Source organism: Phoenix dactylifera, chromosome 3 (genome assembly GCF_051530095.1).
Source record: "Phoenix dactylifera cultivar Ajwa chromosome 3, Ajwa_hap1_PhDact_Kaust_v1.1, whole genome shotgun sequence".
Lineage (NCBI taxonomy): Eukaryota > Viridiplantae > Streptophyta > Magnoliopsida > Arecales > Arecaceae > Phoenix > Phoenix dactylifera.
Window position 1 is genome coordinate 38294573 of NC_143192.1, and position 20469 is coordinate 38315041.

At 38.3% G+C, this 20469-nt stretch overlaps 1 long non-coding RNA gene across 6 annotated transcripts; it reads left to right on the plus strand.

The window, feature by feature from the left end:
* Positions 1 to 160: 160 nt before the first annotated feature.
* Positions 161 to 17138, plus strand: LOC103720155 (uncharacterized). Of its 6 annotated transcripts, none has more exons than XR_015976301.2 (5): positions 195 to 4352; positions 7184 to 7291; positions 7405 to 7469; positions 16472 to 16846; positions 16926 to 17138. It is a non-coding gene; the product is annotated as an uncharacterized LOC103720155 (long non-coding RNA). The 6 variants fall into 6 exon arrangements; XR_606088.6 differs by lacking the exon at positions 16926 to 17138 and having other exon boundaries at positions 195 to 3066; positions 4293 to 4352; positions 16472 to 16897; XR_606089.6 differs by lacking the exon at positions 16926 to 17138 and having other exon boundaries at positions 588 to 725; positions 4293 to 4352; positions 16472 to 16897.
* Positions 17139 to 20469: the final 3331 nt, after the last annotated feature.

The following is a 20469-nucleotide window of genomic DNA, read 5'->3' on the forward strand; positions in this document are numbered from 1 at the left end:
GATCTGAATCTGTTTAGACCAAACCCAAACCTGTTTATGGCGGATCGAATACGGATCGAATTGGCGGATCGGATCATATTTTGCCACCCCTAGTCTTATACGCTTCAAACCACGTGCCAAGACATGCAAGAAACCCCCTCTCCTCTCCCTCCGCCTCCCTACCTCCCCCACACTTCAACGCCACGTCCCTCCTCATCCTTATTTCCTTCTCCAATTCCTCCCCTATTCCTCCTATCCCTAGAATGATTGCCTCGGGATAACATCTCCCTCTCAGGCCCGCTCCCAATTTCCCCATTCCTTATTCTCCAGTTGTCCACCCTCCTCTCGTGAAGGCCTCGTTTGAGGGATTTTGAAAGGGATCGAGATGGAAGAGACGGTCCCGGACCAGCCCAACGACCGGGCCTTCTTGTCCACCGCTTTGACGCCAGAGGCAACGCCGGAGCACCCCATTGAGGATGGCGCGGCGGCGGCGATGGCGAAGAGCCCGTACCTGAGCCGCGTCGTTATCGGGGATGTCCCAGTGCTCGTCGCCGCTCGCCCGGCTCCGGAAGCTGGGTTACGTGCGGAGCAACAGCTTCCAGCGGTGACGTCGGCAGATGCAGCGGGCATGGAGGTGGGGCCCCGGCGGCAAACAACAGCAACAGCTACAATAATAGCAGTAGTAGGGAGCAGGGTTTCAAGACGATTTTGAGTTTGGAAGTGATGGCTGATCAGAAGCAGCAGTGGTATCGGATCTGGCTCCTGAGTGCTTTAAAGTGCCGTCGGAAACCCTTTGATTGTTTCTCTTTTTGAAACGCGTCGGCATTTTTAATTACCTTTCTTTTTATTTTTTTTATTATTTTTTGCTTTATTTGCCAAGAAACCATTTTTAGGTTGTAATCTTGAAAGAACGAAGTGGTGTGAGATGCGAACTAGGGAAGATTTAATTACAATTCAAGGCCTTAGTGCTCGGATTGCAGGTTTGGAGATTTGTTGTTTATATGGAGTGCGATTTTTGTTCGAGTTGCTAGGAACACGAGGTCTCAGTCAAAGTTTGTGGTTTTTAGATGATCTAATAATGCTATTCTTGTCAAAGAGTGGGTGAACTAGGCATGAGTGCTTGGTGTCCTTAAGATTGACACATGCTGTTGACTGAAGGGAATATTATTCTAGACAAAATTTGTGCGCTTCAAGGTATTGTACCGTACAAAGTACTTAGCACTGATGAGGTTGATGATATGGAGACTTGATGAACCACAAAAAAGAAATGGATGAGGTGGGACAAAGAATAGTAAGCGAGGTCAGGTATTGGAAAGGAACTTTTGTAATTGCAACAACAAAGGATGAAAAGATGGAGAATTTGTGGATGACATAGTTATTTGCAACAATGAATATGGAAGCCCTAGTAATATGTGCTAGTTTAGGAAAGGTGAAGGGAATCTTAGAAAAGCTTGAACAAATTTCTACGTTGGACTTTGAAATGCTTGCTCTATCTGGGGATATAGTCATCAAAACAAAAAAACAAAGACAACTTGGCTTACTTAAGCTGCCACCAATAATGGATTAAGATAATTTTGACCATTCATTTTCTTTTTGTAGAATATATTTGTGGATCATCATAATATTTCACTTGACACGATTTGAAGGATCAGAGAGTTGCTTTATTGTCTTAATTGATTTGAGCATAATTCTTTTATACTCATCTATTTATTTGCATCTGTATGCCATCTTAAAATATTTAAACATTGGTTAAGGAGGATAACTTGGAGTGATCTAGTGTACCTATAATTTGCTCACAAATGGTCCACTTCCTTAAAACTACATTTATTATATAAACCAGAAACATCTGAACATGCTAAATGAGCACATGATGCATGTAAATATTTATTTTCACTAACATATCACATGTACACAATGCCCAATGGTATTTTAATGTATGCATATTATAACATAATGATGGCATCTCCTCCACATCAATAAGTAGAATTAACTTGCCATCAGGGGTTTAAATGTTGTTTGGCATGATTTGAACATGATATGTATGGTCAAGACCGGCATGGTACCGGTTATGTGCCATTACCTACCATATCGCTGTGCTAGAGTGTGCCAAGTGTGCCAAGCATTAGCACGTGGGGCTGTCAACGGGTTGGATTTGGGTTGGATCTATGCTATATCCTTATCTAAACCCGGTAAGAAAAGTCGAGTTCTGATTTAGGTTTGGATCCATCAAAATTAGTGGGCTTCAAACTCTCATCTAAACTCGATTAGTAATTTGATTCGAGTTTGGATTAAGTTTTTTTGTGGTTCAATCTGACACATGATTTTCATGGGCCAACTAGCCAAGGGTTAACAGTTTCCAAAACTACAAAGACTCTTATCATAATAGTTTGTGCCATATTACAATATAAAAGGAGCACGATATGAGCAGTAAATTCTTGGGTTTTAAAAATATTTAATCACTTTTCTAACTGATTTAAATTTTTATGTATGTTTTGTTTGATTGAAACTTAATCAAAATCTAAATGTTGGTTGGGATTTTAGAACTAAAATAGCAACAAGTGTGAGTTAAGGAGCGCATGCATGAGAAAGGTGCAATTCCAAATATGAAGAAAAAGAATTAACACAAATAATGTAGCAAATTTTCTTTAGATTTTTACATTTATATATACTACATACATAGTTTGTTTTCGGTATTCAGGTTATTATGTTTTCAAATTTGACATAGTTAAATCTGAGTTTGATCCAATAAGAAATAAGTTCCTATATATAGAATTTGAATTCAATCCTATAAGGTTATCAAAAACTTAATTTGAACCTTTACCTGATTATTATAAAATAATTGGGTCGGGTTACTGAGTTTTCAAGTATCATTTACACCCCTATTGACACAGAACATACAATGCCAGTGCTAGGGGCTGGCCCACAACTGGCTTGCAACATTTGAATCCAAACAATACCTTTTGGCTAGCTTTTTTGGGTGAGGTCTTGTGTTGTTATAGTGCGTGGAGACAAAGATGAAGCCTTGAAGCCTTAGATAAAGGAGAGGATGAACAATCTGAAGCCTCCCATACAGAGATAGAAGCAGTGGTAAGATGAAGAATGTTCATGTGCTGTAGTTGATTATGTCTGTTTTGGTCCAATCATTTTTGTGGTGTGGTCACTGCATGAAAATTCATGAGTAATTAAATGAATTCTGTGATGACAGCATATGATTATATTTCATAAGAAGTCGAGGCACTATAACTTAAAGGTGATGTGTAGGAAATATTTTAAGAAGTTTATTATATGTGTGCTGAAATAGAAGAAGGGCTTCTAAAGCCAATGACTCCTTAATTCAGGATTATTAGAACAGGCAAAACTTAAGATCTAGTTGGATGAGGGTTGGGGGACAGGATTCTAACTTGAGAGGTTCATAACAAAACCAGGATCCATGATGCTGTTTCCATGTTGATGCGGTAAGGATAATGCAGTGAGGCTATTGTTTTGCTGTTGTGGCTTCCCATAGAACATGTACTCTTAGAAATTAGCTAAAAGAGTGGGAAGCAATCTCATGCGACAAGGTGCTCTTCTCTAACTGTGCTATACCCTGTCCAGATGATACACTTCTATTTTTGTTACTCTACATGTATAAAAACATTGTCATTCTTATTAAGTTGCAATAGCTATTATGGTAAAATGTGCCAGACTGGCAGATTGATTATTGTAATTAGGATGAAGATACACAGCAAATTTGTTAGGATGCCTACATTCTAGTGGTTGGTACGCCCTGTTGATAAACTGGCTGAGGATGAAGTATGTCCTATTTCAGAATTTTTTTTAATGAAATTGTGGTTTTCCATCTGGGCCTTTATTAATATGATAGGTACTAACCTATGAGTTTTTCCCTCATAAAAAATGTTTTCTTGAATTCATCCACTGTTCATTTTAAAGGAGGCTATTGCAGTTCTATCTCTTTGTGCTTTCCTGAGTGCCAAAAGTAAAAGATGAATGTAATGCTATGTACGACATTGATTATGAATGAGGTGGACAACTTTTTGTCATCATTTATTATTGATATTCTTGCTCTAGATGTATCTGCTAGTTCTTATAATTATATTCTATTCCCAGCTGAAAAGGAAAAGAAAAGTTAAAGTGCAGAATACATTTAATGTTCTACATTCTTGTAGCTAATGCTCAACTTTTTTAACATGATATAATGGATCTCATGCATAACAAGAAAAGAATGCCTGGTCTCTTAGTATATAACAGACTTTTTTCCTGCAATTTTTTTCCATATAAATTGTATCACATATTTGTTGAACTGGATGATGCAGGCTCGCTTGATAGAGAGAACACTATCTTTGAGTGATCTAAATGAAGTTGTTTTTGGACAGGTAAGCATACCATATTTTTTCAGATTGCCTCCCCTTTTGAATCAAGATATAGCTCATAATATTCTTTCATTCCTATCTTACATGTTCAATTCTTTTAAGATATGCTGTGTCTGCTTGCTTGCAAATTACTTGGAACCAATGCCTATCAGGAGATTTAGTTCAAGTACTTCAGTTTAAATTATGGACCTCTCAAACTTATCTCAAACAATTAAGTGCCCGAATCATGAGTCATTCCTTGCCACAAACTTATCAAGGGTTTACTTCCTCTATCAATTAGTCTTTTCAATCCTTAGATTTTATCTTTGATGTCTGGATCTTGCCTTCCCTCTGTCAACTTTAAACACAAAACTGTCTATGTCCTTTTTGTGCTGTGTTGGTAATTTTTTATTTTACGTATCCATACTATTTAGGGTTCTTAACTACTAAATCTTTGTTTGTGAAACATAAGCACTTCCTCTGATCTGCTCATATCTAACTATCCTTGTGATGTCACAAATCCTCCTTAAAATTTTCACCTCTCATACTTTCATATTCTATGCATGGGCTTTCTCTTTTGATCAATACTGCATTATTTTCAGTATTACAACTATCAGTGTTTCATGGACATGAATGAGGAATTGATGTGGACACATATTTGAGTCTTTGGCTCAGCAACAGGAAATATGAAGATAAGGAGACACATACAAAAAAGAACAGTTTTAACTATATAAGTTTCTAAATTATTGTATTGTTGAAATTTGAAAACATTAAGAGATTATTATTCGAGGGGTTGTTTAGGACATAATCTTCGTCTCAACTCCAACGTCAGCTCAGCAATATGGGAAACATGACATTTGGATAATTATTTTAAAATTCCTTCATCCTTACTGATCTCTAGATACAATAAAGGTTTGTTTCTAAGTTCTCATGTCATCGTTGGATTGTTAGAACCTTATTAGCATGAAACTTCCACATAGGATACTGTACCTGCTTTGGAAACTCCTCGGAAACTCGAGCCTACACGGATTTCTTTAGTGCTTCCTTACTTAAAAGTGTTTTTAGAATATATTCGCTTCCACGCACCTGCACTCATACCTACTCCTGCACCCTCTCTCTAGCAACTTAGGTTAGAATACTCCAAACTCTTTATTAGCTCAACCAAAGAATTTGATACTTATCTAAAGTCTCTGATGCACCCCTGATTCACAACCACGTCAGACATAGCAAGGTGGATGTGAGATTCAAAGTTTCACTAAGTACCATAATTTTTTTTCTTCAATCCTGGAGACCAGCAACTGTGAGGCATGGATTCATGGCACTATTCCACCCTAACCTCCTAGTTGTAGTAGTTTTATGTTTGCCTTCTTCATTCTATTGCATAACTGATTCAAGAGATACAAAAATGATCGTACTCTGGTATCTATTTTATGGTATGACAGTACTGTATCTCTTTGACTGTTCATTTTAGGCTTATTTTTCGTTGTTATTTCCGTTGAGAATGCATTTTGTACATTCTAGCATAGTCCTTAATCCTTGTATCTTTCCTCAAAGATGTATAGTCCTTGTATTTTGTCATTGAAACTTGAAAGGATATTGCTAGTATGTGTGTACTTTATATATATATATACACGCACACCTTGTAGCTTTAAGCGCCTGGTTGCAATTCCTTTGACCTTTGTTGTGCAACTATTTCGTTCAAACTCCCCACATGCCATTACAACCAATCTGAATGCCTTCATCTCATGTTCTGTTAATATTGGTTTGAATAAGAGCTCTCTTCTCTCAGACACCCTTTGGCTCTCTTATACTGCTATTTTGTGGCCCTATATGATCAACACCCGTAATGTCATCTGTACCATCACCTCTTCATCTAGCAACTAACACTATATTGATATAGTGGACATGAGTCCATTTTTAATTTTTATCGATTTGAATATTGTTTGTATTTTTTCTCATATAATACACCTCCAACCCTATTGCCCCATCTTATCTTACAATTACTCTTAATGCTAACAATCAAACCTTTACATGTAGCTTCAGAAATGCCCCTCAATTCCCCATCTCTTTCACTAATTGATGGCTCCTAAGTTCTAATTATCAACCATCTCATTTGAATATTGAACTGGACATTCTTATCATAAATCAAGGTGTTCGTTCTTGCTTTATCCATTATGTGCTGATTTTTCAGAACTTTTCTGGTTCTTGATGCTAATTGGGCTAATGAACTTTGAACCTTGGCAATCTGAATTATGGCTTTTCATCTTAGATTCTTATTAGTTAGAAGAGCATGATGCAAGATGTTGGCTCTGAGTTCATCACTATATTTTGGTACTGTGGACTGTTTTTCCCAACTTTGTTGTTTTCTTGTAGATTTGTAGCTTTCGGATGTTTGCAGCTAAGGGCACTTATATGGAAAGAGTATGCTATCTACATTGCTAGCAATATGGTTTGTCTTGGTAAAATGAGGCACAGTGAGATTGCAATTTTAATTATGAATGTTTTGTCTATGCACTTTCCACTTCTCTCTTCCTTTTTGTAAGTCTATTTTTTGATGAACTAGCAGATCTATTTCCAAAGTGAGACATCACTTATTGTTTTTAGACTTGAGATTGAGTAGGCAATCTCAGTCTATGATATTCCATGAATTTAAGACAGATGAGATGCTATCTTATGTCAAATAAATTCTATGTGCATATGTTGTGTTTCTTGTACTGTGTGATTTTATACGGTGAGGGTTTTGGCCTATTATAAATTTTTATATTGGTCTGCCACCTCTCTTTACAAGTTTGTATTTACTGCACTTTATTCTTCATGTCTTTGCTCCTAATCTAATAATATGGGTGAAAGTGCAGGCTGAAGCTGCTGGTCACTTCTTAGGTGTCATAAGAGGCTACCAGGAATCCCTTTGTTCTAATTTTCGGTCTCATACCATCACTAATGTGCAATCAAATAATGATAAGGTTGGCAAACACTTACCATATCATGCATCTGCTAGTAAGCAGCAATTTCCTTTTAAATTATTCTTTAGATCTTTCTATGTATGACATGAAAAATATTTGATGATGTTTTCAAGTGTTGCTGCTCCTTAAAGACAGTTTTATTGATGCATTCCCCATCAAGGACCAGCCATTCATCAAGGTGCTCTATTTTCTTTATCTTTCTTATATTCTTTCCTATCTTGTCTTTATTTTGAGCCATTCACAACTATCTTCTGTAACACTGCACTTGCTTTTTGTTGGAAACAAGCAAATTTTGTGGGAAGAAAACAAGAGAAGAAATTTGTTCTCTTGATGAATAGTGAAAAAAATAGCAAGCCAATGGGTTGTACTACAAATAAACTTTTCTTCTCAGGTTCTCATATATTTAAAACAACAAGTTACATGACCCTTATATAGGCCCTCCAAAGCTAATCCGAGATTAAGAGTATTAATCTCGTTAGCATTCCCTAAGCATCAAATAACCACCTGATAAAGAGAAAAACCATCTCCCCATGCCACTTGGGAAACCAAAAGACATTTGACTTTTAGGAATTACAAACATAGGGAAACAACACATCATAAATGACTTGGGAAAATAAAAGGTCTAGCTTAATTTCTAACATCCCCCCTTAAGCTAAACTTTGACCATGCCAAGTTTCTTCTTCAATTTGTTAAATGCATCAACTTTTAATGCCTTGGTGAAAATATCCGCCACTTGATCTTCCGTTTTGCAATACTTGATCTCAATCTCTCCATCTTTGACCAAATCTCGAATAAAATGATACTTGATTTGAATATGCTTGCTTTTTCCATGAAAGACTGGATTTTTTGTAAGTGCAATAGCCGAACTATTATCACAAAACAGCTTTGTTCTTTCATTTTGAGAATGCTTGAGTTCTTGTAGAATCCACCTTAGCCATAATGCTTGACAACCCGCCAAGGCTAAGGAAATATACTCCGCTTCTGCCGTAGAGAGTGCCACAATAGGTTGTTTTTTTGATGCCCATGAGATAGCACCCAAACCAATATGAAAGACAAAGCCAGAAGTGCTTTTGCTATCATCAATACTTCCACTCCAATCACTATCACTGTAGCCAACCAAGCTTGAATTTGAAACTCTTGCATAGTGTATGCCATAATCAATTGTTCCACGTACATATCGTAGGATTCTTTTAGCAACCTCCCAATGGATTCTCCTTGGTGACTCCATGAATCTGCTTATTAGGCTTACAACAAACATGAGATCCGGCCTTGTTGCAGTCAAGTACATAAGACTACCAACAAGACTTCTATAAAGAGTTGCATCAATCATTCTTTTGTCATCATCCTTAGTTAGCTTCAACCCAACTTCCATTGGAGTGCTTACAGGTGAAGCATTTTCCATATGAAACTTCTTCAACAAATCACGTGCATATTTCTTTTGAGATATAAGAATCCCATCTTTATTCTGCTTTACCTCAATTCCAAGGAAGAAATGAAGAAGACCCATGTCGGTCATCTCAAACTCATGCATCATATTTCTTTTAAAATCTTCACATATGCTAAGATTATTGCAGGTAAAAATTAAGTCATCAACATAGAGGCAAATGATAAGAATATCACCTTGAGTGTTCTCCTTTGAGTAGAGTGTGTGCTCAAAAGGACACCTTTTGAAGCCATTTTTTAGAAAATACCCATCAATCCGACTATACCAAGACCTTGGAGCTTGTTTTAGGCCATATAAAGCTTTGTTGAGCCGGCAAACCTTGTTCTCTTCACCTTTCTTCACATAACCCGGTGGTTGGTCAATGTATATCTCCTCTTCTAGAACTCCATTCAAAAATGCCGATTTGACATCCATTTGAAAAACTTTCCAACTTCTTTGCGCCGCCAAAGCTAGAACCATGCGGATTGTTTCAAGGCGAGCAACGGGAGCGAAGACTTCATGGAAATCAATTCCATATTTTTGCTTGTACCCTTTTGCAACAAGTCGTGCTTTGTGTTTTTCAACTTCTCCGTTTGCATTTAGCTTTGTTTTGTATACCCATTTCACACCAATAGAATGCTTACCACTTGGAAGCTCCATGAGTTCCCAAGTGTTATTTCTTTGAATAGAATCAATTTCTTGATCCATAGCATGCCTCCACTTGTCTTCTTGAGATGCTTCTTCAAAAGTAAGATGATCGGCATCAGCAAATAAAGCAAAATTAGTCATGTCTTCTTCAGAGAGTCTCCTAGACATTTCATAAATGTCCCTTATGCTTTTGGTTTTTCTTGGAGCATTTGAATCACTTGAGGATGATGATGAGGATGGAGAAGAAGATGAAGAGGAAAGTGGGGTTATATCCTCTTCATTTCTTGCACCATCACCACCATTCAATTCTTTGTCTTCATTAACATCAACCATGATTGATTCTTCATTCCTATGGTCACCATCCCAATCCCAAGATTCTTCTTCATTGAAGTTGACATCTTGACTAATGATAATTTTCTTGGTGATGGGATTGAACAACTTATAGGCTTTGGAATTTTCACAATAACCAAGAAGAATGCACTTTTCAGATTTGTCATCTAGCTTGCCTCTTTTCTCATCCGGCACATGCGAATAAGCAATACTACCAAATACTCGTAAGTGACTAACACAAGGTTTAAAACCACTCCAAGCTTCTTGAGGAGTTTTCCCTTGAACACTTTTGGATGAAGCACGGTTCAAGAGATAAACCACACATGCCACAGCTTCCGCCCAAAAATGATTGCTTATTCTCTTTGATTTGAACATGCTTCTAGCCATCTCCATGATGGTTCTATTTTTTCTTTCGGCAACGCCATTTTGTTATGGAGTGTATCGAGTTGTGAGTTGATGCCAAATGCCATTTGCTTAAAGATAATCCACAAACTCATGGGAAATGTACTCACCACCCCAATCGGAACGCAAAGTTTTTAGCATGAAACCACTTTGCTTCTCGTCCAAGGCTTTAAAGGTTTTGAAAAAATCAAGAACTTCTGATTTTTCTTTGAGAAAATACACCCATGTTTTTCTACTGAAGTCATCAATGAATGTGAGAAAGTATCGGTTACCTCCAAGAGAAGTTGTCCTCATAGGTCCGCAGAGATCTGAGTGTACCAATTCAAGAGGCTTTGATGCACGCCATGCTTTTCCTACCAGAAAAGAGTGTCGATGGTGTTTCCCAAGTGCACATCCTTCACAAACTTGATCATGCATAATGAGATTAGGCATGCCACGCACCATATGATTCTTACACATATGAGTTAAAGTGGAAAAACTCAAGTGCCCATAGCGCAGATGCCATAGCCATGATGAATCTTTGATGATGGTGTTGAAGCAAGGAAGACCTCCATGTTGCATCTTCAATGGAAACATTTTGTTTGGAGTCATTTTCACCTTGGCAATAAGAGCATTGTTCTTGTCTTTAATTTCACATGAATCATCTTTGAATTGAATATTGTGCCCCTTCTTTAAAAGTTGCCCAACACTTAAGAGATTGTGTTTTAGGCCAGGAACATAGAAGACATTAGCCATACGCTTAATGTCACCATTCTTGGTATGGACAAGAATATCTCCGCCTCCTTTCACCAAAAGCTTATTATCTTCACCCGTTCTGACTTCACTTTGGAGAGATTCATCCAAAGTTGCAAAAGCATTTCTATTCTCCGTCATGTGGTTACTACAACCACTATCAAGATACCAAACATCAAGAGAATTAGATTCTTGTGCCGAACAGGCAAGAAAGAGAGTACCTTCTTCTTGAGTTTGATCTTTCTCTTGCATGAAATTTGTCTCCTTGTTATTTTCTTCTGTCATTTTCTTTCTACAAAACTTGATAGTGTGGCCAAACTTTTGACAATGATAGCATTGAACTTGAGATAGAGAAGATCGACCTCTGCCTCTTCCTCTTCCTCTTCCTCTTGTGTTGAAAGATGATCCATATTCTTGTACTTGATTTCTTTCTCTAATGTTTCTTCCTCTTCCAAGATTTCCACGCCCCCCACGTTGGCCACCTCGAATTGAAGTTTGTGCTTGAAAGGCTTGCTCAAGTGAGGGTGGAGTAGCTTGAACAATACGATGCTCATGAGCTTGTAAAGAACCTAAAAGACTTTCCATGGTTAGAGTGGATAAGTCTTTTGATTCTTCGATGGCCACAACAACATGATCAAATTTTCTTGTCATACTTCGTAGAATTTTCTCTACAACTGTTTGTTCTTCAACTTGGTCACTATTTATCTTCATTTGATTGACGATAGATGTGACACGGTTAAAGAATTCTTCAACCGTCTCATTCTCCTTCATTCGCAACATATCAAACTCACTCCTTAGAGTTTGCAAACGAACCATCTTAACTTTTTCAGATCCTCTATAGGCAACATATAGAATTTCTCAAGCTTCTTTTGCGGTGGTAGATTGAGAAATCCTCTCAAAGATAACCTCATCAACGGCTTGATAAATAAAAAACAACGCCTTTTTGTCCTTCTTGCGATTGTCCTTCAACTCATGCAATTGTTGTTGAGTAAGAGAGTTTTCATTATCGAAGTCGACAAAACCCTTCTCTACAATATCCCATAATTCTTGGGATCCATAAAGAACCTTCATTTGAATACTCCATTGGCTATAATTCTTTCTGGTGAATTTGGGAAGTTGTGGTTGCAACATATGGGAAGACATCAAGATAAACTTGTAACCTTGCTCTGATACCAATTTATTGGAATCAAACAAATTTTGTGGGAAGAAAACAAGAGAAGAAATTTGTTCTCTTGATGAATAGTGAAAAAAATAGCAAGCCAATGGGTTGTACTACAAATAAACTTTTCTTCTCAGGTTCTCATATATTTAAAACAACAAGTTACATGACCCTTATATAGGCCCTCCAAAGCTAATCCGAGATTAAGAGTATTAATCTCGTTAGCATTCCTTAAGCATCAAATAACCACCTGATAAAGAGAAAAACCATCTCCCCATGCCACTTGGGAAACCAAAAGACATTTGACTTTTAGGAATTACAAACATAGGGAAACAACACATCATAAATGACTTGGGAAAATAAAAGGTCTAGCTTAATTTCTAACACTTTTATCTTTTTACTTCCTTTTAGATCTTATGGTCTTTTGCATCATCTTGGTCCATCTTGGGCAGAAGAGACCGGGACCCACTTGGAGCTTTGCATCCGGACACTTAGGATGGCCTGTTGCCCTGAGACGCCTATTTTTAGTTTATTATTTTTTCATTTTTTCTCTTAATTCTTGTTAATTGTTGTTCTGCTTGGTCTTTGTATATTCTATGCCACCCTGGCAGCTTACCAACTTGGTCTGTCCTATTTTTTCTTATTTTTTCCACTATCGAGATTTAAACTCTTGGCCTTTGGAAAATTTTTTGAACTTTCACCAATCGAAGCATAACATTAGTCATCCTGCTTTTGCTAGTTAGTTGATGTACTCTCCTTTGATTTTGCATTGGGCTACCTTGAGCTATTTTATGAGATGTCTTGAGAAAGATTGTTATAGGAATTCGTTAAGCATCTTAAAGTTTTTTAGATGCTTATTCAGGCCATATTGTCTTTTGACAGGTTATCTACCTTAGGACATTAAGCCTTCAAGTACAGGATATTTTATTACTTGGAGTAGTACGAAGTAAGTGAGAGTTAAATTATTGTCATATAAACTACAATAAATCCTATAGGGAAACTTAGAAAATTTTTTTGGAAATGAATAATGTTACAGGTTCTGCAAATGTTCTTATACTAGCTACCTAATATGTTAGATGTTGATTTTTTAGCCTCAGCATTTTTCATTTTCATTCCTTTTCCCCGTTTTCTTTTCACATATTTGCCGTTCTTCTATCTACTTTTTCATCTTTTACAGTAGTTCTATTTATTAAATACTTGAATATCATTAGCTTATATACTTATTGTTAGAGTTCCACCAGAAAAAAAAACATAGTTAATATTAGAGGACCAGAACTTAGGGGGTACCAATTTATGTCCTGGACTTGCCTATCTGCTTGCATTTGGCCCAGATAATCAGGTTTGGTTAAAAACCTTTCATAGTTGGGTTGATTTTGGGTTATGCAAAGTGGAACCAGTTAAAATCAGCTTGGGTTCTGGTTTGCCTCTCTTCAACCTGTTGGGTCTTGAGGGGTGAGCTGGACGGTCAAAAGGCTACCGTGGGTGGTCTGACTGGGTCTTCTGTTCATACTAGAATGGCTACCATAGGTGGTCTAGATTGGATCTTTTGTTCAACCTAGAATTGCAAAGGGAGAAAGCCAAGAGGTAAAAGGGAAGACATCTTGTCTCTTCCTCATGCTGGGTTAGATTTGACGTCCTCCTCCATTTCTTTCCAACTCTTAGTGTCGTATGCTCTTTTTGGCTTGTGTAGAGGAGGGGGAGGGGAAAAAGTTTGCCTCTCCAAATTTTATTTCTTTTCTTTTTTGAATGTCATATCTGCCAATCTCCTCCCTCTGTCTCCCTTTTTCAAAAGAAGAAAGAATGAAAAAAATGACCAATGCTTGGCCTCATCTATAATGGATACCCTCACCCGGCATTCCTGATCTCCCTCTCTTCTCCTTTTCTATAAGATCCCATCTGAATTCTAAGATGTCACTGCACCTCTCAATCTCTTCTACCACTGCCTTATCAAAGCCAAAATCATTGCTCATGTGAGACCCTTGCTTTTTGGGTTAACATTCTATGGATGCAATTGAGAACATTATTTTTGAAGAAATGGTAGGCTCGTTGGCTGTGGTAATGACTTGGGAAATCCACTGATTTGAAGGAAAAAAGCAAGAAGATTCAAGGGCTTCAGAAGAGATGGAATTAGGGCTGTTTCTTTTCCATTCTGTTATTCTTATTTGGATGATGGGTTGTTGCAAGAATAGCTCATGTTTTGGATCTACTTACTGCAATCCGATTATAATCTGGTTATTTTTAATATTTTTTTGGCCTGACTCATATCTGACAACCCAACGCAGAGCTGACCTGACACATTTTGACTTCTATAAGGTTAGTTGATGTTCACAAATGCCAAACAACGATGACTTTGATAGTACTGGCCTGCCACTTTTCTTATGTAACTTGGGTTCATACATCTAGCTACTGTGGTCATCTATGGCAAGCATATTGTTGGTATGCTTATCTTGTTAATAGCCGAGCCGTAAACTAGTTTACGGAATGCGCTAGTCACTACCCTTTATATACGTAAGGGGAATCAACTATATCCCTATACCAATGGTTGAGAATATTACTCAAATTTGTGATATAGCTTATCACTCATACGAATTCTTGCGTCGCCTAGTCCTCCTCCCAGATCATTTCTTTTGAAGTTAATAAGGTCGAGAATGACTTGCGAAGACAGGCGTTGTTCTTTTCAAACTATCCATGAGTCTCTTAGCGACCTCTCGGACACACGGGACGATGATACCTGAGAAGGACCACCAACTTGACCATAAGCAAGGGAGCGGTAGCCTATGACTGTTACCGTCTTAGTTAGTTGTCTGACCAAGAACTATTTCAAATTGTGGTGATTCCAGGTATGCTTGGATGAATTTATAGAGGTTTCAAAAGGAATTGCAGGATGATATCGTCAAGAAAGAGTAAGACTTTGAAACAATTTCATTACATTTTGGTTAGTCTTTTGAGCCCTCAATTAACATAAAGAAAGGGAGAAAGGGAAACGGGCATGGGGTCGACTAGGTCCAACAGAAGCATCCTCACAAGCAGCCAAAGATAGGCGAGGAAAAAATTCCTTCGGGAAAGATCAGCTCTAGATAAGGAACAAACTTCAAACTTCGCGACAAAGGCAACAAAAACCTGCTTCCATGCTGTCCTTGCTTGGCTAGCCATTCCGACCTTATCCGTCGCCCTCTTATTTATCAGCCAGCCCTGGCTACTGGTTTAAATCTAAATCATTCTTTAACCACCTCTTTTTCTTTGGAATGGCATTTATTTTCATCTTCTTTCTCTACCTAAGTAGAGTAGAGCCAAACCCTCTATGAGCCCTTTCCTTCTTTCTTTCATGGAAGTAGGCTTATTCAGCCTTAAAAGCTTGTGTTCTTATTCCTATCGCCCTTTCTTAAATAGAAATGGGCATCTTCTTATTCTTCAGCCTTAATTAAAGGCTCTTCCCTGCCTAGCTCCTCTGAAAAAAGGAACTACCTTGCTTCGGCGCACGATTCGGAAAACAGCCTCAACTTGAGCTTTTACCTCTCAACCGCTGCCCTAACGAGTGGGAAAAGAGATATATCGGGGGTATCGATGTGGATGAAAGGCAGAGATGAGAGCGAAAGAAGAGGAGTGGAACGAAGCCTTAAAGGCGAGGCACCCGAAGACAAAAGCCATTGGCTGAACACTAGCCGGAAAAATCCTTAATTCGAAAGACGACAATCAAAGCATCACGACTCGAGGAACAATCCTCAAGGGAGTGAACCTGTGAGATCGGTAGAAAACCCGTAAAAGGAAGCCGCTAGGCATCAAGCCCTATTACCTTAGACCCAGGGAGGGTGGCTGTTGTTGGGTGGTGAGTTGCAATGAAAGAGCTGAGAAGTTTTGGATGTACATAGAAGGGTGAGACTTTCTCGGCTTTTGAAATTTTTGGTTAACTCTGTGCCACTGTTGGAAGGCTTTGTTGATGCTTCCCTTACCCTTCAAGAGTGAGAGACTCTCATGATGCCGTAAGGTTTATATGTGAGGCTGTTGAATGAGGCAGGTTTTGAGAAGCAAATGTGATGTATGCACCTTGCTTGTTAAATTATGCCTTACATCAGAGGCATACACAAGCTAATTTTCTTGCATGTCGTTGTTGTGTTTATGCTCAAATGTCACACCATTGTATGAATCCATATGTTTCTTTACAATAATCAGTAAGTAAATATTTGGTATTGCAGGTTATCTTAGCAAATTCTGTTTACCTGATTCTAACATGCATCTCCAACATTTATGAACCTTTCAAGAAAATCCACATGGCTTATTCGTTGCACCTTGAGGCCGAGCTCTTGATTCATTGTGAGGTTGCATGTCGCACCCCCCCCCCCCCCAACCCAATCCCCCATCCCCTCCCCTCTAAAGCTTGCTCATGGATGGCAGTCATTGCATCATGCAGTGCATAAACAAACTCTTACATTTGTTGCAGCCACTATTATTTCAGCTTTCTGACCTCTCAACATATCAACTGTTGCAGCTCTTTGTAGGGAGACAACTGTTTTCTGTTCTGTCAGATTCTCGGCTTTCCACTTATGAGCATGCGTAGTCTTTGGGAACATACCACACAATGCATGATCGATCAAGAGCTCTTTTATAGGACCAAAAGCTGCAGAATGTGTCGGGCTGCATGAGCACACACTACCGCTGCTCGGTGAATTGGTACATGATGTTCATAACTTACATGCCATGAAGGTTCCTGCATGGAGTTTTATTCCCAGAAAGAAAATCAGCATGCTGATATTGTAATATACCACGGCAAGCCCTAACAGGTGTGGCCGCTTGAGGGCCTTGTGGCCATAACAAATGTGATGCATCCTGGTCTTTTAAAATGGGATGTCACGGCTTATCTGAGGTCTGCTTGCTTGTCCATTTATAAGCTCATACAATTCTTACATTGCTTCTCTACTTGAGATGTGTTCTTATTATTGCAGCTTAGTCCTTGCAATTTTGCCGAAATACTTTTGGAAAGGCAGGCAGGAAGGCCTGGCCCGCTAAGCTTAGGGTGCTTTAAGTTCAAACACAATTTTATTTCTTTTGTTCATTTTGTAAAGTTTTAAAGTTGATGATTGATGTAAAAAGGAGATCAAAACACAGGAAAAAAAAGATCATGAAAGGAATACGTGAATTTGGAAATTTAAGGCTTCTATCTCTTCTCCAGAAAAAAAGGCTTTTATGAAGTTTTCTAGCCAATCATGCACCTTATAATTTGTAATTCAGAAAATGGGTAAAATCATGTGATATCGTGTTCTTTTCAATAAACCCAGTGTCCTTCTGGCGAATGGGGCCATGTAAATTTGTTCTTATTCTTTAGTCTTGCATCCATGGTGAATGTACATGATCTGAAACTGTAAAGAGAAAGATAAATCTTTTAGGGGTTCGAAGATTTCTAGAGCAATCATTGGAATTTTTCAGAAGAGAAGACTTTGATGTCTATGGCCGCCATGTCCACGTGGGACTTGATAGAGACATTTTTGCCTTTGGCTGATGCATGTTTTAGGACAGGTGGATCTTCCTTTGCTGCATCAGGAACGAGAATCAAGAGAAAGGTCTAGAAAAGAAATTGGCACCCCTCCAATAAAGGGTCCATGCTATGATTATTTTACTGGTATAATTTTTAAAAAGAATGGCTTCCATTTGCCTGGTCTGCATCAACTGGAAATATTAAGAAATAAAAAGCGACCATTTTAAAGGTCATTATCTGCCATTATAGTGAATGATGTGAAGCCTGGAAAATATATACTGTTGTCCTTTTTCATATTAGCTGAAGGTTTTGGGATTGATTAGTTAGCAAATAAGGGCATGCATGGGTGTGCATGGACATGTCTAATGTGCATGTCCATGCACATAATATAGGCACACTCTTTAACCGACCAATTTATTGAACGCAAATAACATCTTGAGCCATACGACCTTTAATGCATTCCTCGTCACCTGATTTTTTTCCTCATGGGAGATGATATGCAGCAAATAAAATTTGGCTAGTGGCATCCAATTTGACTATTTTATAATGTGTCATACAAATAGATGTGATACTATAACTAATTAATATGTTATCCCCTGTTTTCTAGACTCTTTGGAAAAAATATGAAGTTTAGGGCTTGTTTGGTACTCCTTTCCACTATTCTTGAAATTTTTGTTTCCAAATATCCAAAAAAAAAAAAGAGAACTGGACTAAATAATGAAACTTTTTTTTTAAAAAAAAATTGCTTGTAAAATCTTATATGGCTTTTGGCAGCAAAATGTTATTGCTTCTGAAAATATGGAAGAATAAAAGAAGTTTGGTGCAGATGCTACCATCTTCAGCATCAATCTCCCCATGGTGTGTCATTAACTTGTATAAATACCAAGAAAATAGGTACAGGTACACTACGTTTTATGAGAGGCCTCTCTTTTGTGCCAACCAAAGGTTCGAGACTACATTACATTAGGAGCTGGTTGGAGAGATCTCTCAGATGTACAAATACCCTATTAAGCTTGAATCAGGATTTCGAAGGATTCTGCAATGGCCTCTGTTACAAGTTTCGTATGGTAGAACACGCTGCATGTGTAACAATTCAAGACCTCAGCCAAAATGGCTAGTTGAAAAGTATTATTTGGATTTCTTGATCCTGTATAAGTATCCAAAATCTACCCAGCGAATAACTAATATGAGACTAAACATATGCTCGCACGGATCCTCACATGCTCCCCCCATTCAAGCCCCGACGTCTTCATCAGGCTAAAAATTCAAATCCATTCAAATCTAATCACAAACACCACGATTGGCTTGTGGTCAGCCCTAATAGATCCGTACCACAGTGTCCCCTAGTCTACATAGGTTATGGGTTGAGTCCGCTCTGATACTATTTTATTAGGACATCATTCAAAATGGCTAGCCGAAAGGTATTATTGGGATTCCTTGATGCTGTATAAGTACCCAAGATCTACCTAGTGAATAACCGATGTGGGATTAAACACACGCCCGCACAGATCCTCACATACTTCCTTCGTTCAAGTCCTGACGTTCTCGTCAGGCTAAGGGTTTAAATCCATTTAATTCTAATCACAAATACCATGATCGGCCTATGAGTCTTCATAGGTTTTGGGTTGGTAACCATAGTATGCGAGCTTGCTCACTTGACTTAGCTAGCTATGTTATGCATATGTTTAGCATGTCCTAGCATGCGTGATGTGAACCTATGTTTGGTTAACATTTCATGTGAGGATCCGTGCGGGTGTGTGTTTCGTCCCACATCAGTTATTCACTAGGTAGATCTTGGGTACTTATACGGGATCAAGGAATCTAAATAATACATTTCGTCTAGCCATTTTGGGTAAGGTCCTGGGTTGTTACAAATGGTATCACAGCGGACCCAACCCATAACCTATGTGGACTAGGGGACACTGCAGCATGGATCTCTTGGAGCCGACCACAGGCCTATTGTGGTGTTTGTGAATAAATTTGAATGGATTTGAACCCTTAGCTTGACGAAAATATTAAGACTTGAATAGGGAGAGTATGTAAGGACCCATGCGGGCGTGTATTTAGCCCCACATCGGTTATTCGTTGGGTAGATCTTGGATACTTATATAGGATCAAGGAACCTAAATAATACCTTCCGACTAAACATTTTGGATGAGGTCCTGGGTTGTTACAGCATGGGCCCAATGAGCTTCCGTTTTGGGACGAAGGTGCCCGAAGGAAAGCTAGAACAGAAGTGCCTGCCCACTTTCCATTGAGGCAACCAAGAGGACTAAAACCTCAAGTTTCTCGATGTTTAGCTTGCTGAATCATGTATGTAAGATTTTTTTAAGTCGTCATGATTTTGTGATGGCGGCCTCAATTTCGATGCTTGGATATCATTATGAGGATCCGTATGGATGGGTGTTTAGTCCCAATTCAGTTATTCACCGGAGAGATATTAGGTATTTAAGTAGGATTAATTGACTAAAAAAATACTTTCAGCTAACCTTTTTTGGATGATACCGGATTAAAAAATTCAAAAAATATCTTTGGACTAATCAAAGATACCCACCCACCCAAGGTCCCGCAGCATGGTTTTTGGGAGTTGGAAAAGAAGACCGTAGATGGATACTGTAGACCTTAGCTTGCAACGGTCGAAGTCTGTTTCCAGTTTTGCCAACAAACGAAGTTTTGATCTCAAGAAGTCAGCGTTGTATCAACATTATACGATGTGCCATCTTTATCTTTTCTTCTTCTTTTTTTTTTTCCGTGGAACAAAGTTTATTCCTTAATGTAAATATATAATCTATTATCTCATGTCTTTCTTTAGCCCAGAATACAAATGCACTCGATATTTTCTCCATCTCGTTCTCCTAACTGGATAAGATTGCCTATGTGCTTGAGGCTATTTCAATCCAAGTGGCAAAGTTTCAACTTGACTATATACATAACATATCTTCCAGCTCTTCATTGTAAAAGAAGCCAGCGGCCAGGTGGCCTAACATCATAAAAGGGAATGGAACACTCTGAGC